The sequence below is a fragment of the Lycorma delicatula genome, chromosome 7 (genome assembly GCF_047948215.1).
Source record: "Lycorma delicatula isolate Av1 chromosome 7, ASM4794821v1, whole genome shotgun sequence".
NCBI lineage: Eukaryota > Metazoa > Arthropoda > Insecta > Hemiptera > Fulgoridae > Lycorma > Lycorma delicatula.
The window spans coordinates 91,371,735-91,397,390 of NC_134461.1; positions in this window are offsets into that span (position 1 = coordinate 91,371,735).

Consider the following 25,656-nt stretch of genomic DNA (forward strand, 5'->3'; position numbering starts at 1 on the left):
ATATAATTTTCATAATTTATAAAGTATTTGTCGAAATATATGTTCAGGAATAGGGTGTTTAATTTCTATTAAAAAAAAATTGATCGTTTCGATAAATATTTTTTTAGCGATAAAATATTTTAAACTAGCGAGATGTATAACAGAGGCGCTTGGTTTGGAAAAAAGTGAAGTACACGAATTTAGGTTTACGAGACGTCTGGGAGAAAATACAACGATTCAGTTCACAATACGAACTGCGACTTAACAATTACGTGAATCATTTAACCGTGAACCTCCTAGATAACGAGGATGACTTTAGAAGATTAAAATGGCTACACGCTCTGGACCTTAATGATTTAAGTGTAACTTTATTTGTAAGTGCTACGCATTCTCTCTTCAATTTTTATTTTCAAATTGATTGCATGTTCTTTTATTTATCTTCTCTTGTTTCATTGTTTTTCTTACTATTTATGACTTCTTTTATTTTGCTTTCTCTTGTTCTACTTTCTTTTCCCTTCCTTTTTCTGTTTAGAACCATCTTCGAGTGGTATTGCTTCAGAGGATGAATTAGGATAATATGTATGAAAGTAAATGAAGTGTAGTCTTATACATTCTCAGATCGACCATTCCTGAGATATATGGTTAATTGAAACTCAACCACTTAAGAAAACCGGTATCCACGATCTAGTATTCAAATCCGTATAAAAGTGACAACAGCCTTTATTAGAATTTGAATCTTCGAACTTTCGACTTGAAATCAACTGATTTATGATAACGAGTTTACCACTAGATCAACCAGGTGTGTTTTCTCTTGTTTTACTGTTAGGTGTTAAATGTTGTTCAAAATTACTTGTGTATGTGCTGGTTGCCACAAAAGTTCTTTGTGATACTAGTGCATAGTTTTTCAGGAGTTTCATTGGGAACTCCTTATCATGTGATCACGAGTATGACTCAATTTATTCAAGGATGGTATAAATGTAATCAATTTTATATAATAAACTTTGAAACAAAATATATATATAACAATGCTATGTTCTTTGAGAATACCCAGTTTTTTTAGAAATAATTCTTAAAGTTTTGAATTACATAACAGAGCATAATTTTTGAATTAATAAATATTACATTTAAAAATTTTCATCACCAATGTCACTGTTATTCGCGGCATAGAGTAATTGTTGGGCTGTACTGAAGACACTACATTTTCTGTAACATAAAACGTAATATTAATATTATAATGGGATAGACAGTATGACGATGAATAGTTGTATAACTGCTATTTTTTTTACTAATAATCATAAATCGGTGGTTAATAAAATCGATCATTAAACGTTAAATCAACATCAAAAATAACGAACTCTTGCTAATATTAATATGCTAACACGAAAGTGCGGGATGTATCGCCATAGAGTTAATTAATCGTCTGTACTATATCTTGAAATTTATTCCTAATATTTATATGTTTTTCACTGCATTTTGAAATCACGTTTTAAAGTTTTCTTTATTGTTCTTTGAAAATGACGAATTGGAAAAACCAGTAGTAAATCGGTTGTTTAAATTATAATATTATATTTGTCACTATTTTTTTAATGATAATTATTTTATCGATTTAAAATCTTTCTATTATGAAAATTGTGTATTGTATTTATTATAATATAATTAAAAGAACATTAAAATTTATTATTCCTTAATTTATTCAGCTAAGTATATATTAACTCTGCAGTATATCATATTAGTCGATTTCATATGATGAATAAAAATAACGATTTTCACCTACTGTAGTAATTTTAATATTCTGTAGTATACAATAAGTATAAAAACAAAATTTAATCGTATATATTTAATAAAAGCGACTGTGCAACTCTTTGTAAAATCATCTCTCCCTCTCTCTCTCTCTCTCTCTCTCTCTCTGTGTGTGTGTGTGTGTGTGTGTGTGTCTCACTCTCTCTCTTTCATTTAATGTAAAGAAAACTAATACTACATCTTCGTCTAAATAAATACTTCACTTTTTCTAAGATTTGTTACTAAGAGCGGTAGCCGGTCTTAGTAACAAATCAATAACTCTAAAATACTGTTTAAAATTATTAGCTGCTGGAAAGAAATGTTAATGAAATTTTGTTTAGTTGATACATACCAGCTTAGGTCTTGCCAATTGTTTAATATTCAACTAATTCAAAACTGTCATTGGAGTTTCTTCAAATTCTGTTAAGTGAATAAAACCAGTTAGAGGTCAGAGTTTTAATTCACGTTAATTTTTTATTTATTTTTATAGTTAATAATACTTTAACATTCGTTTGGTTTAATTAAGTTTTAAATTAAAAAAAACGAATTAAAAATTATAAAATAAGGTAATTTACCAATCCTGTGATTTTTATAGTGATGTTTTAATATAAAAGCTACATATTATTTAAGTCATACCATGAAAATAAGTAGGAACACCCATGCATCCATGAAGTGTGTCCAGTTAAAACTCAATCCACCCTACCGCCACTGTTCAAGAGAACAATATAATAAACATATGTTTGATGATGATAATAACAGGTAAAATTAAGAGATCTCGTAGTAGACAGGTAGAACGAAAGACAGCTAAGCTATTTGGCTAGTTGAGCCCCGCCTCAACTGGCGCCTGAATTACCCATCTAAATAAATGAACTCATCCGTGAAAATTCTCTACTTTTATATAAAAAAAAAAAATTCGCCGGATTTTTTAAAATAATTACTATCATTTTTAAATAACCAAAAGAGTTTCTAAAGTCTCAGTGAACAGATTTCATAGGTACTTGGAAACTATATCTTTCCAAGAGGTAAAGAAAAATCCTAGGTAAATTAAATTTTCTTATATTTCGTTTCCTACACGACTTATGCCAATTTTCATTAAAATTATTGGAATATTTGTATGAATACATTCCTAAACACTACTTTCCGTTTCTTTGTCACCTTACAATGACGTCATCAGTGCCGTTTTCCAGACTTTTCGATAGAATCGAAATAATTATAAGAAATATATGAAATGAGTTGATGAAAAAACAGAATAGAATGGTGGGTACAATGTAGATGTTTTATTTTGTCCTCTAAGTTTATTTTAAACCAGCATAGATCAATGTTATTCTTGCTTCATTACAATCAGATTGTTTATTGTATCTACAGATTCGTAAGACTACGAAAAAGACTGTTTAAAGGACTTAACTCGTTCCTGTTGTCTATCGGATAAATATCATTCAATCCGGAGAATTCATTAAGTTCAGCGCACGTACCATAACTTTCAGAATTTAATAAATTACACATAAGATTATTTTAAATTTCTTTTATTAAGATGACATAATAATATATGTAATAAATTACTTTAATCTCTGATTAGATTATTTTTTACGTACGTACAGTAGATGTAGTTACGTAAAATGATGTCGGTGACACCACTTGAGACATCAAACCTTCCTGAAAACGTAATAGTCGTTCGTTTCAGGATAATCTTATCCCATGACAGGCTTGCTTAATTAAATCAGGCGTGAAGTGGTTTCCTGCGGACTGTACTGAGCCAAAAATACTTTTACACATCGGCACCGTAAGCTCATTGTAATGCAGATATTCATTATTGTAATGGAGATGTTGGCTTTACAAATGATACCTAATATCTGTTCCCACAGGTAATTACTTGCAATGAACATTATTATTCTCAGACAAAGCAAGTTTGACTAATGACTCGTGTACCTAATACTTCACAGTGACTTTAACAGTTGGTTTAAAGCGATAAATTAATATATCCCTTCATTTAAGAAATAACTGATTACATACACTGACCCATTAGTAGGGAAAATTTCTTTAAGTTAATAAAGACTTCCTTTCTAGTAATTTGTAATTTTAAACGTACTTGAACCATTAATATGTCATCTGAATGAAGCATGATTGAAGCTTTGTGTATTTTTCCTACAAAAATCACTTTAAACCATTGCAAATATACATCCTCCCAAGTTTCTTTCACTTAAGAATTACTCAAAATTTCTGTCATTTGTTGTAATAGACGGGACCAGACTGGACATCACCGAACGATTCTAATATTCATAATCCCATTTTTTTTATTTTTTTTTATTTTTTTTAGGTAGATTTCAGAAGAAAGCTACCTGTTGTAATGGGTACCATGATTCGACTTCCGAAAAATTTTGGCAAGTCGCGTTTCACATCTCCCAGACCCCAAACACCGTCAGTTAAAAAGTTAATAGATACATCTATATATATAAACTCGAACATATATTTCACTTTCTTGTGGACATGATAACTGCCGTAATTTTGCGCCAATCACTTTCAAATTGTTCCTTAAAAACAACTCGTCCCAAAATCTCGGTTAAGTTCGTTAATGGCCAAAATCGTAGCATGGGTGTGGAAGTGGGGAGCTTTTTCAAAAAAACAAAATATCGCTATAACTTTCTTATTAAGTAAAATATCGAAATTGTTTAAAGTTCCTATTATTCCATGGATAAGGGCCTAAAACGTACGAAAATAAAGTTTCCTGATATCACCAACCATTGGCCCAGGGGTTGGAAAAAATGGGGTTTTGAAGACAAAAAAATCATACCTCCCTTAATAGACACAGTATCGAATCTGTTTAAAGTGATCGTTATTTCTCTAAACATTACCTAAAACTTTTGTCTGCAACAATTTTTTATATGACCAACCCTTACATTAAGAGAGGATAAAAATTTTGCTGGAATTGTAAGAAAATGGGCTTGTCGTATGCTAAACATGTGAAACTTTTTTTCACATGCAACCATTGTCGTAATGAGTGAATTTAAGTTTTTCTTAAAATTTTAAGTGGAAACCTTTTTTATCTCCTACTTGATACCGGTGAAATCTACCTCCGCCTTCCGGCGTGCCGAAAGAGATTTTTTTAATTGTCGTTTCACCTATTCTTTATCAAAACTTTAAGGTAGATTTTTAAAGCAAAACAAAATTGAAATCGGGTAATATTACTGGGGTGAAAAAACATTAATGTTGGCTATATTGTGACGTTATAATGCTGCCAAATTATGAAATAATAATTTACTTTTCAATATAATTATTTTAAATATATGAAGCCTTGATATTACACAGGTTAAATATGTATACAGATAAACTTTCTTCAATAAAAAATACAGTAAAAACTTTTGATCGAGTAGGTCTAGTGGCAAACTCGTCTTCGTAAACCAGCTGATTTCTAAAGTTCTCAGGTTCAAATTTTAATAAAAGTAATTACTTTTATTCAGATTTGAATACTAGATCGTGGACACCGATGTTCTTTGATGGTTGGGTTTCAGTTAATCAGGAATAGTCGGCCTGAATTTTTCAAGACAAAAAAGATTTTTTTAAATTTGAAAAATTCCACTTATAATTTTATTTAATCATGGTCGCTATATTTGTAGTGATAATATTAACAGTAGACAAACAGTTTAATTAAAAATATTAATCAGGCAACAAAAACTATTAATTTCATCACAAAATCAAAATACCTTCAATATCTACTAAATGATTAGATGTTGAAGTTGCTTCGGTAAAAGCATCGAATAAAATTTCTTTTGTTACATTTTATTTTCATGTAAATAAAACGAATAATTTTGTGATACTGAAATAGAATTTAGAATCGCGTTACTTTCCGTCAGATTGTGGTTGAATTTTGTTTTTTTTTTTTTCTTTTTAACCACCTATAAAACTACCGTAGGAAAGCATATAAAGACAGTAAAACAGTCGTTAGCTTAATGCACCCCAGGAATTTGATAAATCAAATTCCGTTTTACTATGAAAGATGCAGTGTGTTATATGTCAAGATTTCCTAAAGGTTTTAAATCAACGATAAATCTAAATTTTATAAAAAAAAAGAAATAATATTGTTATAATTTCAGTACAATAAATAACCATGAGTTCTTTTTTTTGTGCTTAATTATATTTTAAATTCTTTATAATAAGTTATATAAAAACGAACTCAAAATATTTTTAAACAAAAATGTTGTTTTCTTATGCATGCAGATATCTTACTGGTAATATAAGTGTTTAAAGTCTTTTAATGAAACACATTTTGAAGATCTTAAGCTTAAGATTTATGTAATTTTTTTTACAGAAACTCGATGTAGTTTTTTTATTCATTGCAGTAAGTCAAGTTTTGTTTTTATAAATAAAATATAAATTCGTTTGCCATGACAATCCTATCATTCTTTACATTTCTTTCCCTCTAATTAAATCTGGGTTGACAAGTTACTGAACGAATAAATATGTTCTTAGCATTTAAAGATTAAATATAAGTAATTTTGAAAAATAACATAATATTAATTATATTTCTTAGAATTAAATAAATATACATTCTTTTCCTTGCTTTTTATCATGATTTTTATTTAGTATCTTTATCTGTTTAATAAATTTATTTTTTTTTCTAAAGGAAATAAATTTCAAAACATTTCCTAATCTTAGGAGATTGCTTTCTTTCATTATAATAATACTAGCCAGTCAGAATTCGCTTCGCTCGACCTTCGCGTCTAGCCAGTGGACTTCGCCACCTAGACCTCGCTTCGTTTGTTACCCTTACGGTTACGAGAATAATACTGATAAATAACAATTAAAGTACACAGACTTTAAAAATACAAAAAAAAATAAATAAATACTAAATTACCGACGACAGAATATTAGTAAACATAGTAAACCAAGTGTACAGAGTTTTGATGAGAAAACCTTTATCCCTAAGGGGGCTAGGACACGATCTTTGGCTTAAAACTTCCGTGAGATAACACAAATATATCCAGAAAATTTTAAATCAATTGGTCAGTTGGTTCTCGCGTAATGCTGTTGCGTACGGACAAATAGAAAGAATGTGCTAAAAAAAAAATCTTTAGTTCTCGCGTAATGCTGTTGCGTACGGACAAATAGAAAGAATGTGCTAAAAAAAATCTTTGAGCCTATTTTGTGTATTATTTAATTACATTTTTAATTATTTCTTTAACGTTTTGCAATCTAGAAACGAGGAATAGAACAATAAGAGGTATTTTACAACGAAAACGGTTTAATTAGAAAAACATACACCAGTTTTCTGAAGAAATTAAAAAAAAAATATTTTATAAAGAATATGTCATGATTTTTGAAGCGAGATTAGTTAATTCTGTGACAAAGTTTGAGGGTGTTGGTTATTTAGTTTTACTTTCCTATCATTATAGCTCTTGAACTATGCTGCAGAAGGAAAGTATGGTAATCGGTTAAAAAATGGTGTATGGATTTTTTCTGCAATTATTAGCATTTCATGATCCAGGGTCCCAAAAAACAAAAAAGAAGTGAGGCTAATGTTCGTACGTACGAACATATGTATGTATGTACTTGTATTGGCGTGATTGAAACTTAATAATTTCTGACTGGATAAATCGACTCAGGGATACAGAGTAGCTGGACCGAAGGTGCAACCATATCGGAGAGGTATCTGTTGAGAGCCAGATTAAGGAATGATTCCTGAAAGAGGGCAGCAGCTCTTTCAGTAGTTGTTAGGGGCGTGAGTCCCAATGACTTAAACGGCCGTATCAACATCACTCAGTCCTCTGAGTACTGCGCAGCTGAAAGCAATGGAAAACTACAGCTGCTTCTTTTCCAAGAAAATGTGGCTCTCTGCATTTTCACATAGCAATAATGGAGGCGCCTTCCTTGGTAAAATATTCCGGAGGTAAAATAGTCCCCCGTTCGGATCTCCGGGTGGGGACTACTAAGGAAGGGGTCACCAGAAAATTAAAAAATAACATTCTGCGAGTCGGAGCATGGAATGTTAGAAGCTTAAAAAAGGTTGGTAGGCTAGAAAATTTAAAAAGGGAAATGGATAGGGTGAATGTGGATATAGTAGGAATTAGTGAGGTTCGGTGGGAAGAGGAAGGCGACTTTTGGTCAGGTGATTTTAGAGTAATTAACTCAGCGTCAAATAATGGGCAGGCAGGAGTAGGTTTCGTGATGAACAAGAAGATAGGGAGGAGAGTGGAGTATTTCAAAACGCATAGCGATAGAATCATTGTAATAAGGATAAAATCAAAACCTAAACCGACAACGATTGTTAACGTTTATATGCCTACAAGCGCCCATGATGATGATGAGGTAGAGTGTGTATACGAAGAGATTGATGAAGCAATTAAACACGTAAAAGGAGATGAAAATTTAATAATAGTTGGAGATTGGAATGCAAGCATTGGAAAAGGCAAGGAAGGAAATATAGTGGGTGAATACGGGCTGGGCAAAAGGAATGAAAGAGGGGACCGACTTATAGAGTTTTGCACGAAGTATAATTTAGTAATTGCCAACACCCAATTTAAAAATCATAATAGAAGAATATACACTTGGAAAAAGCCAGGCGATACTGCAAGGTATCAGATAGATTATATTAAGCAAAGATTTAGAAATCAACTTATTGACTGCAAAACTTACCCTGGAGCAGACATTTATAGCGACCATAATTTGGTGATAATGAAATGTAGATTGGGGTTTAAAAACCTGAAGAAAAGTTGTCAGATGAATCGGTGGAATTTAGAGAAGCTTGAGGAAGAGGGGGTAAAGAAGATTTTTGAGGAGGACATCACAAGAGGTCTGAGAAAAAAAGATAAGGTAGAAAATGTAGAAGAAGAATGGAAGAATGTTAAAAAGGAAATTCTTAAATCAGCAGAAGCAAACTTAGGCGGAATAAAGAGAACTGGTAGAAAACCTTGGGTTTCAGACGATATATTGCAGCTGATGGATGAACGTAGAAAATATAAGAATGCTAATGATGAAGAAAATAAAAGTAACTATCGGCAATTAAGAAATGCTATAAATAGGAGGTGCAAACTGGCGAAAGAAGAGTGGATTAAAGAAAAGTGTTCAGAAGTGGAAAGAGAAATGAACATTGGTAACATAGACGGAGCATACAGGAAAGTTAAGGAAAATTTTGGGGTACATAAATTAAAATCTAATAATGTGTTAAACAAAGATGGTACACCAATATATAATACGAAAGGTAAAGTCGATAGATGGGTGGAATATATTGAAGAGTTATACGAAGGAAATGAATTAGAAAATGGTGTTATAGAGGAAGAAGAGGAAGTTGAGGAGGATGAAATGGGAGAAACAATACTGAGATCTGAATTTAAGAGAGCATTAAAAGATTTAAATGGCAGAAAGGCTCCTGGAATAGACGGAATAACTATAGAATTACTGCGCAGTGCAGGTGAGGAAGCGATTGATAGATTATACAAACTGGTGTGTAATATTTATGAAAAAGGGGAATTTCCATCAGATTTCAAAAAAAGTGTTATAGTTATGATACCAAAGAAAGCAGGGGCAGATAAATGTGAAGAATATAGAACAATTAGTTTAACTAGTCATGCATCAAAAATCTTAACTAGAATTTTATACAGAAGAATTGAGAGGAGTGGAAGAAGTGTTAGGAGAAGACCAATTTGGTTTCAGAAAAAGTATAGGGACAAGGGAAGCAATTTTAGGCCTCAGATTAATAGTAGAAGGAAGATTAAAGAAAAACAAACCAACATACTTGGCGTTTATAGACCTAGAAAAGGCTTTCGATAACGTAGACTGGAATAAAATGTTCAGCATTTTAAAAAAATTAGGGTTCAAATACAGAGATAGAAGAACAATTGCTAACATGTACAGGAACCAAACAGCAACAATAACAATTGAAGAACATAAGAAAGAAGCCCTAATAAGAAAGGGAGTCCGACAAGGATGTTCCCTATCTCCGTTACTTTTTAATCTTTACATGGAACTAGCAGTTAATGATGTGAAAGAACAATTTAGATTCGGAGTAACAGTACAAGGTGAAAAGATAAAGATGTTACGATTTGCTGATGATATAGTAATTCTAGCCGAGAGTAAAAAGGATTTAGAAGAAACAATGAATGGCATAGATGAAGTCCTAAGCAAGAACTATCGCATGAAAATAAACAAATACAAAACAAAAGTAATGAAATGTATTAGAAATAACAAAGATGGACCAATGAATGTGAAAATAGGAGGAGAAAGGATTATGGAGGTAGAAGAATTTTGTTATTTGGGAAGTAAAATTACTAAAGATGGACGAAGCAGGAGGGATATAAAATGCCGAATAGCACAAGCTAAACGAGCCTTCAGTAAGAAATATAATTTGATTACATCAAAAATTAATTTAAATGTCAGGAAAAGATTTTTGAAAGTGTATGTTTGGAGTGTCGCTTTATATGGAAGTGAAACTTGGACAATCGGAGTATCTGAGAAGAAAAGATTAGAAGCTTTTGAAATGTGGTGCTATAGGAGAATGTTAAAAATCAGATGGGTGGATAAAGTGACAAATGAAGAGGTATTGCGACAAATAGATGAAGAAAGAAGCATTTGGAAAAATATAGTTAAAAGAAGAGACAGACTTATAGGCCACATACTAAGGCATCCTGGAATAGTCGCTTTAATATTGGAAGGACAGGTAGAAGGGAAAAATTGTGTAGGCAGGCCACGTTTGGAATATGTAAAACAAATTGTTGGGGATGTAGGATGTAGAGGGTATACTGAAATGAAACGACTAGCTGTAGATAGGGAATCTTGGAGAGCTGCATCAAACCAGTCAAATGACTGAAGACAAAAAAAAAAAATCGATTTTGATAAAAGTTTTTACAGAGACACATGTTCCTGGAGCAATAGGTTGATAATATATTGGGATTAATATCTAAAGGGGATGAGGGTAGATAGTTTTTTGGGGTCAATTTTCTCAAAATCTTCTCAAAATTTTGCCAACATAACCCCACTTTATATTAAGCTGAGTACATGCATGAGTGCTTATCTTACTATTTTTAAATCAAAAAAATTCTGCCCAAAATTTCCTTCCTTTCCAAAATCGAAAAAAATATGTTTTTAGTTATTTCATATTTTTAAACGATTTTTGCATGTCTTCCTAGGTGAACCAAAAGAAAATACTTTTAGGTACTATTCGGAATGGGGGGCCCATCAAACTTTAGAAATATCGGTTGTTTAATTTTTTTAAACTATTTAAGGTGTATTTAAAATTTAATATTAATATTAAAATAAAATTTCATCATAATTCACCCTTCTACTAGTTTCTTCTGTTCAACATAATAAAAGTAGAAGAATCAAAAAAGTTTCTGGAAAGGTGATTTTGGAAGTGGGGAAGCAGAAAAAATACAGTTATTTTTTCTGAATTTTTATCAACGTTTTTTGGTTTATTTATAAATTACCTCCCCACCAAAAAAAAAAAAATCTTAGGTAACGTTTTTCATTTATAATTATTTTTCCTACATATAAGAATAAATAACCAATGCCAGGATAGTATTACAAGTTTGTTGTCAACTTTTTTATTTATTTTTTGTTGATAATATAGCATTTAAACCAGTACATTGATTACAATTATGTTTTGAATAGTTTATAACCATGTCAAACAAAATAACTTTTCTTAATCTTGAAAATAAATGGTTCATTATTTTTATGACAGCATAGTTTTTTATTTTTAAATAGTACTGAAAAGAGTATAAAATAAGTGGAAATCTGATGATATCATTTTTTTTGTTGTGAAATTGTTGTTACAAATTGAAGAAAAAATAATGTTAAATAAGATTATTTTTGGCATTGATTATAGTAGAATGTTAAAATATCTTCTTATATTTTGCTAAAGAAGGTACATTAATGTACTGAAAGAAAAAAATCAGTTCTTTGTACCGCTTCTCCGAGATAAATATTTTGGTCATTACGTATTGGAGGAATGCGGTTGAATAATTCTGGTTTAGCAGCTAAAATAAAAATATGATCAGTATTAAAAAAAAATTATAATACTAAAATACATCAGCTAATGAAGTTAAATTAGTTATATTTTTAGAAAATATCACAGTTTACTCGTACAAAAACAAAACATAATATTGATAAAGACGACAACCCACAAATTCAAATAAAATATGAGCGATTGCAGTATGTGTTACATTGAACAGACACCCAGTGAAAAGTGTTCTTTTGATTCCGTTGTAATAAATCTATCATGAAGATAGTTAGTCTAAATGGAAAAGCAGATTAACTTATTTAAAGTTGTATTATCCATGGCCTTCTAGAAGATGAACTTTAATATTTAAAAATTTTAAAACTTCTTTCACGCTATAAACTACTTAGCCGTTTGATTGAAAGAACAATTAACTTTTGATTTAGCAAAAAAATTTCATAAATTTAATCATTTGTCTTTTTTACAGAGTTATTTGAAGGAAATTTTACTTTAATATTTTAAAGCTCATCAAAAAATATTCTTCAAGTCCCAAATTTATTTTCAAGAATGCTTACGAGTTCTTAGTAAAACGTTTTTGTTGTTAAAATAAGTAACCTGCCACCTACTAGATCAATGCAATTCATGTATGCAGATGAAATTGCTTTCGCTGTATAATATAAAACATTCAGAGAGTGTGAGATAGTAATTGAGAAGGACCCTTTCAATATTAATATTAAAATATTAATATTTTAATAGAAAAGAAGTTTCATAAATCGTTGAAAACTGGAGACTTTATTTTACGAGTTTTATTAGAGTTCATATACAAAATAAATAGTTTATATTTATTGTATATTTTTATGATTTCTTTTTTTTTTTTAATTTATAAACTTACAATCTAATCGTTCGGTAAATGGAAGAGTTAAAATAAATTATTCGTGGAACATATATTATTATTTTTAATAAAAATTATATTTAAAATAGTTATTTTATTTATTTATTAGTGGTTTTTTTTAATGATTTATTTACTTATTAACTAAGTTACAATTTTTTCTTTTTTTTTAAGAGGGTTATAAACAAAATGAAAATAAATTTGTTATTAGCAGTTATTATTTTAAAATACTACCACATAGATCATTATTGTTTGCTACTAAGAAGACCTCTGCAGTAATAACGGTTGTTCTCAACGATTTTAAAACTTTAATCAAAAAATATCTCTTCTGCTTCACTCTTTCTTTCTCTCCTCTCTTATACCGTGATCTTAACTATTCTTTATTTCCCATTTCATCTAATACTTCATTCGTTCGTTGTGAAGTTTTACGAGGGAATTCTTGCTTTAACGACTTTCAAAGTATTCATAAAATATGTATCAGGATATTGTTTTGTAAGTCCAAGGACTAACATAATAACAATAAAAAACATTTTGAGATGGTTGTTCGCTCTAAATACTAAACCGGATGTGTATACATGGATACAATTTCTTCGCATTGGACTCACTATAGAAAGAGTTTATAAGTTATTTAATTTTATTCCTTTCAGTTTGATGTTGTTTTTAAAATGTTTTATAGTATATGTACGTATGTGCATCAAATATTATGTACTTTATATTATTTAAAATTCATATCTTCTTTCTTGCATAGTATTAAGTACAGCATAATTTTTGGATTTGATCTTTGTTATATAGCTACTGAATAAGAATTTTAAACTGTACTTCCTGTACATGATTTATTATTATAATAAACGTTTAGTTACGAATTCTTATTGAATTTTAAAAACAATACTACAGATCATGTAATTTAAATATCTAATGGGAAGTTACGGCTTAACTTAATTGATAATTAAATGGTTATTTTTAAAATTGCATTTAAAATTACTTAATTACTTTCCAAAATTTCTTATTTCAACATTTATATTTCATCCAGCAAAAATTCTCATGTAAATTCTGAACAGAAGAGTGAGTTAAAAATATTAAGTAAATTGTTAAAATATGGATATAAAAAACGGAATAGGGACACGGGATGCAATTGAGTTAATATGAACTACTGGTGAAAGATATATAAAAAGTTATAAAGAAATAAATTCTAATTTTACAGATATGGAAAAAGTAATTAGATTTAATTTTCTAAGCATTTGGTACCGTCGGTATTAATGCAATTTTATGAATTAAAGTTCTACTTACCAACAATTTTAAAATATATTTCCAAGTACTTTCGGAGTTGGTACTCCATCATCAAGGATTTGTTATAAGATGTTAATTCAAATTCATGTCATATGTATAATATATTTAAGTTAAAATTGTTACATTTATAATAGTCAGTCATCAAGAAATAAAAATTATTTATTATTATTTTATTTATTTATTTATTATTATTATTATTATATAATTATACATATGACAGATGAATTTTGAATTAACATCTTATAAGAATTCCCTGATGATGGAGTAGTAACTGCGAAAGTGCTTGGAAATATATTTTTAAATTGTTGGTAAGTGGAACTTTAATTTATACAAAAAAATATTTAACTATACAAATAAAATAAATCAATGAAAATACTAGGAAATACGTTAAAAAGACAATTGGAAATTTAGAAGATTAATTAAAGAATTGTGGTTGAATTAAAAAACTTTTGATCTAGGAAACAGAGGAAGACAAGAGTTCTATCTATCATCCACCTTGTTCAATATATTTAGATACTGAAGAAATGATAAAAAATTCTTTACAAATAGATGAAGGATTCTATATAGGAGGAAAGAAAATAAATTATATGAAATTCGCAGATGAGAAAATAATAACTATTTAAAAATTAAATCTCTGACTAAAAGTACGTTCTAAAAAATAGAAAATTTATTTTTTAAAGTAATATTACAAATATTAATATTTAAAGTAATATATGGTACATTAAAACAAACGTCATGCTATAGGAAACGACTGTTTTTCTAAAATATAATTGGCCACCCATACATAAATTTCGAAAGTGTCGGCATAGAATACGTAATCCAAGATTTCAAAATTATACAAGACCTTTTATTGATATTTATTCATTTTATTTTTCTCTTCTTTTCTTATTTATATTTAGAAGCATTCCTTTATTTTTTTTATTATTAAAAGAGTAGATGAAATTTTGTATTAAAATCGAGGTAGCTTTGATTTAAATCGAAAATAGGAACGTTCTATTAAAAATGTAAAGTAGTCGAAAGTTACTAGGTATTTTAGAAGTCGTACCTATTAGATGATAATGTAGATTGGTTTCACAAATTCGTTATAATTGATAATGGAATTTCTTTATATACTAAATGTTTCGTAGAACAAGTTTTTGTAATACCTGAGTATGATTACCATTATATAAAACAGTATCTAGTTCCTGACCGTTACAAATACTTTAAAAGATCTTATTAGAGGTATGCTGTCGATTAGGTTTTGACCTGCACATGTTACAAGATACTATGAATAAATTTTATTTCGATTTTTATCGTGCGTTTGATAATCTAAATAATAAATTGAAATGAAAGAATTCAATTACTTGCAAGCTAATAATTTACTGTGTTCTTAGAAATTTAGGATTCGAGTGTTCTCTTATTGATTTTAAGATAAATCATAAACATATACCTCTGTGCAGAGAAGTAAACTCGGTTGGGAAAATAATTATCCTATGGATAATAAAGATAGAATGGTAGAAATGATTAAAATGTTTGTTAGTCAATTAAAACATTAAATGAAGAGACTCTTGTGAAAGATATCAAGCATAGTTACATATTATGTTATCATAAAAGAAAATCTGTTAGTAAAAAGATGTGATTATGTGTTTTAAAAGGTTCTAAAAAAAGCTGACAACATAGTTGTACTTTCCCGCCAGTCGGTTTTCTTCTGATGCTCGGCTTACACATACATACATACACAACTTAATTTAAAATATTTATCGTTTTATTTAAATATAATATTTCTTTTATTTAATGCAATGATTCTAACTAAATCGCGCGCGCAAATCGTATTACATTCGCGCAGGTGTGGCGATACTAGCGGCCACTTCAAATACTTTTTTACAGTTTAAATATTATTCATTTATTTAATTCTACCGCTCACCTGTGACGTTCCAACACAGAGACGACTACAACTGTACTTCAGTGCTACATTAGCGCTCCTTGTGGTGAGAGGGGGGTACTAATGTCACATTACACCTACTTAGCCACTAGTTTATTTAGAACATTTTTTGGGGTGGGGTGGGGTGCGATTATGCAAAAATGTTTTTTTGGAAATATTATTATTTTTTTTTAATTGCTAACAATTGTGCTTAAGAAAAATATGATCTTAATAGGCGAAATTTCGAGATACTGAGGGTTACCTTGGTCAACAGCCTCACCAACTTGACCTTTGAATTTTTAATATTTAATGTCATCAATGCCCCACGTATAGAAATATTCTGCCCAAATTTGGTCAAGATCGGTCGAGTAGTTCTGGAGATATAAGGTAATTTATGGTTCGACACTTAACAACGAACACACACACGTACATCTAGAAGATTTCGATCCGGTTTTTTTATTTTTTGGGTTCTTAGGTGTCAAAGTGATCCAGTGAAAACCGCACTCAGATTGAACCGATTACCATACATTCCCTTCTATAGATACAGCTCTGCTTTAGCGCTAAGCGGGAAGGTAAAAGATCAGAAGTGTAGGTGAGAATTAAAACTGATAACAATTTTTGTCATAATCATGCAGAAAGAGATAGTGGAACCAGAAAAATTTGTAGCTAATGGTCTGTTGTTAGTCTTCTAACTTCTAAATATTGCATATATGCAATTTATTTATTCTTTAAATTATTATTTTTTTATTAATTAAATTATTCATTGATAAATGAAATTACTTTTAGTGAAAAATGTCGTCAAAGATTTATGATATATTTTAGTAATTTATTATCGGAAATGTATAATATTAAAAGTAATTACTTTTAAATCAAAACTTCTCACAGTTCCCATTTTTACATAACATGAAGTATGTAACGAAGATTTTTTTAATTACTATTCAATCGTGCACAAGCACGACTTGCTTTTTTTATTGAGGACACGTTTAATGTCAACAAATTATTTATAGCGAGTGGCCTTAGCTATATGACAATGGGTGTTGCTGATCTGAAGGCGTGAGGCTACTTAGGGGTCGTTCTGCAAAATTCTTCTTTTTCTCCGATTTCCCATCACCCGAACAGTTAGTATTATAGCTCATTCCTCTACTTTGATGGCGGAATCGCGCAGTTCGAAAATAGAAATTCACAGCTATAGACAGCAAAGTGTGGCCGTGAAGAGTGGTATCTCTGCCAAAGAGTAGATCAGTTGATACGCCGATTCTAGGTACACAGACTGTTATCGTGCATCCTTCTTAAAAACGTTTCTTTTGTATACTAAAGAGATGGATTTGGTAAAAAATATTAATTTTACTACCAATAACTTTACCGTGAAAGTTCGCAGAATTACAAACAACATAGAAATAGTTTTACAGATCGGTAATGATCGGAACAGGAAGCTGTTCGCTAATTGATACTATTAACACAGAATATTATAGACGGTTTAAGTATCAATATGAATTATAATAATTAAATTAATTAATGATTGAATTTGCAATATACGATTTTAATGGGCTGCGGTTCATTAAAATTATCAAGAGGATCTGGGGCCCCCAATAATTAAAAGATGTGTACCTTAAAGTCAGAAATTAAAGTAGCGATTGATTTGTTAATTATTAAAACTCAGAGTGGCAATTGTAAATTATGTAAAATCAAAATGAGAAATTGTTTTAACAGAAATTAAAATCAAAATTATTTAAAGAGAATATGTTAAGTGAGAATTATTTAAGATAATTCAGTCAGAAAATTAAAAAAATATTCCATATCATCACCCCTACTACTTGTGAGGTATGTCTAATTTTACATACATTGTTGTGGCGTTTAAAAGATGAAATTTATGCTTGCACAGAAAGAATGGTGATGATAAAAAAGAAAATCGATGGAACAAAAACTTGAAGCAATTAAGAAATTGGAAAAGGAAAATCAACGCAGAAGTTAGCAGAACTTTAGCGTTGCACAATTAATAATGGGAACAGAAAAGGAAACGGATAGAAATAGAAAAATTGTATGAATCAAGAGTTATAGAGGGTGTACTAAAAGAAAGAAAAGCTATGAAAAAATGTAACTACGGAAAATTGTATGAACCATTGTATGTTTGGTTTACACAGTTCAGGGACAAAGATATGCGTATTTCAGGGCCTATTTTACTACAAAAGGCGTTGGAATTTCGTAATGGATTCAATTATCATGGAAAAATTAATCATCGAATTTTGAAGAAATGGAAGCTTTCAAGAAAACATTTAAGTAAAACTGAAAGCCTAACGGATGATCAGATATTTAACTGTGATGAATCAGGCCGTAATTACAAAAAGGTTACATAGTAAGAGTCTTGCAGCCAGAACTTAAGCGGCAGCCCCTGGCTACAAGCGTAGTAAGGAAAGGCTGACAATTTTAGTATGCAGCAATGCAACAGCAAATCCCAAAATGATCTTGTAATGATTCGAAAGTTCCAAAACACTGGAGCCTTTAAAAGAGTTTTAAAAAACGCTCTTCCTGTAAAATACTACAGTCAGAAAAGCGCATAGATGAGCAGTGAAATTTTCGTTCAGTGATATTATTTTCAACAGAGAAGTTTTTGAGAGAAAATAATTTACCTAGAAAAATTATTTTGTCACTAGGTAATGCTCCAACGCAGCCTGATGCAGAGGAGCTTCAAGAGTGTGACATTAAGTTACTGTTTCTGTCCCTCCCCCCAAATGTAATCACCATATGTCAACCTACGGATCAGAACGTTTTGGAATCGATAAAAAGGAACTATTGCAGAAAACTATTGTACAAGTGATAGAAGAAATTGAAGAAGGACAAGACATGATTGAAAAATTGAAACGTAGCAATGTGAAGGATGTTGCTTATTGGGTTGCGCTAGCCTGGGCTGACGTAAAGGCTACAACAATTTCCAAATCATGGAAGAAGCTGCTAGAAGATGATGAAAGTATGAAAATAGAAAGCACAAATGAAACTGAAAAAACCATTCTATCTTTAGTATAACGTATCCGTGGATGTGAAAATGCATCTTTGCATGAAATCGAAAGTTGGATGAAGAATGATGATCAGTATGAAATAACTGATGAAGAAATTATCGCATTTATCAATTGCGATGACAACGAAATTGAAGATCAAAGTCAAGCACCAACTGTTGAGCCTCGCAGAATTTCACAAAAAGGCTCTAGAAACTTCAATTAAATACATTGAGCAACATGAAGAAGCTACAGGAATAGGCATAATAATGCTGCAAAGATGGCGAGTCTTGGCAGCAAAGAAACGGCACTCGTAGGAAAACAGACTACTCTCAAAAATTTCTTTCAATCATCATATGACTGAGTGTTTGAAGTACTATACATGCTGTATTAAACTCGGAGAAATTTGTAACTGTAAGTTCATTTTTTCAGTTACTTTTTCCTGTTTTGTTGTAACATATGAGTTGTAACATATTAGATTCGTAATTTATAAAATTATAACATAGTTTGACGTTTAATAGGCTTTTTCTTAATACCTCCCTATTATCCGATATTGTCGCTTATCCGATGTTCTGCCGGACCGTTTACGTTAGATATGCGAGACTCTACTGTATATGTAAGTTGAATGGGTTTATGTTAAGTTAGTCTTGTAGTGTTACGTCAAAATAAAAAAACGTGTACTTTTAAAATAGTACAACATAAATTACACTTAAAATACTGGTCTTCCCAAAGAAACATGAATTTAAGCTTTACTTGAGTAAGATATTATTCACACAGTTTATAACTTTTTCCCTTGTAAAATTTTTCAATGTATTTTATAAGATAGGTAAAAATCTTCAAGTTTTTTTTAATAGTAATTTTATAAGCAGTAAATTTTCGTTAAACATGTTTTTAGTAAAAAGTACTGTATATTTAAAGTAAATAAGGGTTGGGGGTTGATATGGTGTTTTATAAGAAAAAGCGGAAATATACGATGATAACGTGGAATGTTAGGGATGAAGATACCGATGATATGAGAGGGTTAGAGGGGTTTACTGTACCCCAGTACTGTTTGGTATGCATTGCTATGCTATGTTGTTTCTTCCAACTCTTACTTTAGATCCCCCCTTACGACTTTCTCTTCTTCTACCTATCATACTCTTGTTGATATTTCCTACCTGCATCCATTTTGTTATCCTTTCCTGACATCAGTCATCCTTACCTTTTGTCAGTCGTTATATCCAAATCTCCTAGGATATTTTCTCATATTTATCATACTACCTCTTTTAGCTTTATTCTCGTTGCTTTTTTACGATTATGTAGGGTAGATAATAATACATAGACAACATATATGACTAAAACTTAATGAAATTTCCGGGAATATTTTTGAAACTTTTTATATAAAAGGGAAATATAGTAACTAAAATATTTTGTATGAATTATTTTAAGGAAATAATTTTTATATTCCATCAAAACAAAAAAACCATTTATATGCTCATTCCACAAATCTATTTTGAACCAAATACATATCAAATTTTATTTCAGTGTGTCTCAGAGATGGTGCAAAGGAATTTATTTACCGTATGAATTTTAATTGTTTCGTATAATGCCTAGTAGAATGCCAAAATTTGAAATGTTCTGTTTTTAATATGATGCAAAATTCATACGTCTGGTTTTAATTTCTGTGGATTTTATTCATACCATTTTACTAAGAATCAAAGTTTCTACAAGCTTCTTTAAAAATTTTTCCGTGATAATTTCCATTTAATGAAGTTATTTTACCCCAAAAAACTAGTACTGCGTTTAAATCCCAATCTTTTATTTTACCACCGATTTCTCGAAACCGTTAAAAATACACTTCTGGGACCTATTTTTTTTTCAATTTTTTAGTTCAGATTTCCAAACAACTAAATTTATCCCTTACTTTGGGTCCGAAGAATTAAATTCTGGCTTAATTTTACCGAAGGCGCAAAATTTACGACAAACTTTTTGCCAGCTGACACTCACTACCGAAACGTTTCCGTACCTATGTTTACAAAAGATTTCTTCTTTACTTTTACCAGATGTTACATTCTCGTTACGTGTGTTAAATTCTTTGTGAATCAGTCTGTACACAAATAAAGCCTTTTAATACACTCTTCAAATAAATATCTAAAAAAATTTTCTGGTTTTTATGAATTTGGAGTTTTTAAGGGGTGCAACGATACACGGCGCGGCGGTTCAACCAACACAGCAAATGTTACTTTATGTGCGACGCGACTGGCTGCACCTGCCTCCGGTTACTTGATTAAAAAACATACAATAAAAGTAATTTAAAAAAAAAAAACGAGAGACGAAGTAGTCACCTCCTTGCGGTGTTTGTGGGGTAACGCTAAGAACCGGGAAAAATTCATTTTTACCCGTATGAAGTAGGGTAAAATTTTTTAAGATAGTGGCGTACTGTTTTGAAACCCGTATTATTAGATCACTCAAGGTTACGGGACCTGTACTGATCAAGCTGTTGCTCTGAAGAGATTACAATATACTTTTTTTTTATAAATTGGACAGGCTTTAATTTTTATTTATCATCATTATCCTCACAAATATGAATTTAATGAACTCAGCGGGATCCAAGGGGCAGAGCCTTCAGGCTAGACGGAAAGAGCGAGCGACGTGATCTATGACCGAATAAACATCCCCTGACTGAGACTGGAAACACAAGTAACCATATAGCACGGGCGAAGCCGTTACGGGGTTATATATAGTATAATATATACTATACATATATAAAAGAACATATCGTAGTGATTCATAATCAACGTCCAGAAAAAATTACTGAAGATAAATTGATGAAAATTTGTTATATATACATATCTTACGACGTAAGTGCACCTTAAAAAAAGATTTTTTTTGAAATTCTCAGTTTAAAGGGTTTAAATTAATTTTTGAATCTTTTTTAAACCCGGCTTTTTTTAATCTTTCGTTAACAAACGAAGATATCAACTTGATTTTTATTGTGTGTAATCTTCATTTGAATATCTAAAAAGTAACTTCTAGATTAGTTGAAATTCTGAGTTTTAAAGGGTTAATCTGGGGGAATTAAAATTTTACTAATTTTTTTTTTTAATCTCTTGGAAATAGATGAATATACCAACCTGATTTTTGGTTTCTGTAATCATGTAAATATCTAAAATCCAGTTTCTAATTTTTTTGTAATTCTATCTTAAAAGAAGTGAAGAAAAGTAAAAAAATTTGAAAATGATTGTAAATTTTACCATTTCTGACTAAACGAGATATGCACTCGATTCGGGCTACAAATAATCTTCAAATAAAAACCATTTTCCGGGTGATTTGAATTTTAAAATTTTAAGAGATAAAAAACAATACATTTTTTTGAAGTTTTACCGTTTTATTGATTATTGAATTAATTTTTATGATATTTGGTAAAATTAGGATTATAATTTATGCCTGTAATTCTGATTATGTATTTCGCCAAGTATCGCTAGCGATAGGAAATCTAGAAACTAATTAGTGGGTTTTGTACTGACCAAATCGTTGCTCTGAAGAAATTAGAGTAATTATCAGTTTTTATTAATTGAAAAGGCTTTAATCTTTATTTATCATTAGTATTCTCACAAGAAAAAGTTTAATGATCACAGAGAGTACAAGGGGTTAAGCCCTCTGGTAAACCGGGAAACAGCTTGTCCGGTTGAATATCCCCTGACCGCAAAGGAAACGCAAGTAACCATATAGCTGGGGTAACGTCGTGAAGGAGATGCTAGTATATTAAATAATTATGTTCACTCTTTCCACAGTACCTAATGTTTAACATTTGAGAACCGTATATATATATTAGATTATAAGTAAATTTTTTCGTAAATAATTTTTCTGCATTTTCTCTTTTTTAAACTTATTTTAATAGAACTAGCAGTTAATGATGTTAAAGAACAATTTGGATCCGGAGTAATAGTGGAACGTGAAAAGATAAAGATGCTACAATTTGCTGATGATATAGTAATTCTAGCTGAGATTAAAAACGATTTAGAAGGAACAATAAACAGTATGGATAAAGTCCTACGCAAGAACTACCTCATGAAATTAAACAAAACAACAAACGAAAGTAATGAAATGTAGTACAAATAACGAAGATAGACCATAGAATGTAAAAATAGGAAGAGAAAAGATTATGGAGAGAGAAGAATTTTGTTATTTGGGAAGTAGAATTACTAAAGATGGACGAAGCAGGAGCGATATAAAATGCCGAATAGGACAGACGAAACGATCCTTCAGTAATAAATATAATTTGTTTACATCAAAAATTAATTTAAATGTCAGGAAAAGACTTTTGAAAGCATATGTTTGGAGTGTCGCTTTATATGGAAGTGAAACTTGGACAATCGGAGTATCTGAGAAGAAAAGATTAGAAGGTTTTCAAATGTGGTGCTACAGGAGAATGTTAAAAATCAGATGGGTGGATAAAGTGACAAATGAAGAGGTATTGCGGCAAATAGATGAAGAAAGAAGCATTTGGAAAAATATAGTTAAAAGAAGAAACAGACTTATAGGCCACATATTAAGGCATCCTGGATAAGCCATCGCTTTAATATTGGAGGGACAGGTAGAAGGGAAAAATTGTGCAGGCAGGCAACGTTTGGAATATGTAAAACAAATTGTTAGGGATGTAGGAAATAGGAAGTATACCGAAATGAAACGACTAGCACTAGATAGGGAATCTTGTAGAGCTGCTCAAACCAGTCAAATGACTGAAGAAAAAAATTTAATAATCGTTCAATTTTTGGTGTTTTTAATCACTCTTATTTATAAACACGTTTTTAACTTTTTTTTTTTATTTTCTGCATTATATATTTTCTGAAGAATCTTTAGTAATTAATTCAAAATTCTTTTAAATCACATTATGATATTACCACACTGATTTATCTAATTGAGAAAAAAAGAAGAAAATTCATAATCGTACCGAATTGTATAGGTCTATTTTATTTATAAGTTTTTAAAAATATTTTAAAATTTTTTGTTTTACACTAAATGGACTAATTGCAAAGGCACATTCTTTGTTTACCTTATAGAGGAAGCTTCTTTGATCATTTTTTGTAAGTTTTTAATGCAAATAATATAAGAGAAAAAAATAGTTTTAAACCAACTATTAAATTTACCAGAAATTAAAATTAAATTAAATTTCCCAAAATATTAAATGTAAAATTTTGAAGATATTTAAAATTAATTTTTTCTTACATGGCAACGTTGGTAAAATATAATTATTATATATAATATAAACCGCTTACTAATATATTAATCGTTTCCTTCAAGCGCTTTCGGCTGTTCTGCCATCTTCAGAAAGGATTAAATTTATGATTGAATATATAAAATTAAATATTTAACTTTGATACATAACAATTGGTCGTTATTCTGTAAAGGTCAAAGTCTTAAACAAAGGTCAAAGGTTAAAATCAGGGTAACTACATCCGTATTGTAATAGTATCACAATTGTTATCTATTATTGTTAACCATTACAATTGTGATACTATTACAATACGGACGCAGTTTCTTGGCTTAAGATTTTGATTTTTCAGAATGACGATCAATTGTTATTTATATAATTTAAATATGTAATTTTATATATTTCAGTCATAAATTATAATCCCTTCTAAAGATGGCAGAATAGCCAAAAGCGCTTTTGAGAAACGATTAATATATTGATAAACAGTTTATATTATATATAATAATATTTTTAAATGTTTCATGATTATTTTTTAGCATTAATGAAATATTAGGTAATGATTCATATCCTGTTTCATTCTGATGTTCAAGGTGTCTTCACGTGAAAATTAATGAAAATTATTCGTAAAACAAAAGGTAAATAAAAAAGAACATATTCCTGCATGCTTAGATCTTTAGCTTACGATCAGTAGAAATAGTGATCATAAATTATTCAACGCATTTTAGACGTTAATAAAAAAATAACAAAGCAATGTACATACAAGCATACTTTATTGATGAACAGAGCATTTTAAACAGTTTTATTTAAAAAACTTATTAACTTCAAGTAAATTTTACATGAGCACAATTTGTGGCGCGTAAAATGTCTTGACGACATTCAATTTCAAGCCACACATTACGAAGAATATCTGAGTTATTCCATTAATTATACCTTCGATTCTTCTTTTTTGTTCACTGATGTAGACAACCTTCTTGCGTACACCCTGTCTTTCACAAACTCCCCAAAGAAAGAAATCGAGTGGCGTTACGTCAGGATCCAGATTACCAATGAACTGGTCCACCACGCACAATCCAATGTTTAGGAGATTGTTCATATCGGTAGTCGCTAACAAGTAAATCCCAGTGTGATGGTGCGCCATCTTGTTGGAAGTAAACGTTGGGTCGCTGAAGGTCAATTTTATTATCGCATAATCGTGTAACATATTTAGATAAGTAAAATAGCGCTAGTAACCGTTGTGTTGGCGCAGAATAATGGTCTGATTACTACATAAGCAGCTAACGCACACCAAACGTTAATTTTCGGGCTATCACATTATGTTTGTCGAACGGCATGAGGGTCTTGCTACCCCAAATCCGGTTAACGTGATCAGAAACATGGAATATAGTTTCGTCTTAACTGCGTTTTATAAAAACCCATTATATTCGTTCACTTTATCAAGAATATCCACTGCGTAAAAAAATTGTAACTGCGTGGTTTATCGTCATCTTCGATTGCATGCACCGACCGAATTTGGGTATGCCTGAAGTTTTAGGTGCCCTTGTAGAACCTTAACGACTGTCGATTGCGGTATTTCCAATCGTACGCCCAGTCGATTTACCCAGGCTTCTCTGAAAAGTTTCTCTTACACGACCCAGAAGTTCCTTGAAGACGGAAGGTCTGCCGGAAGCTTTTTTTATGTACTATATTTGCTCTATTCTTAAACTGCTGATACGAAGT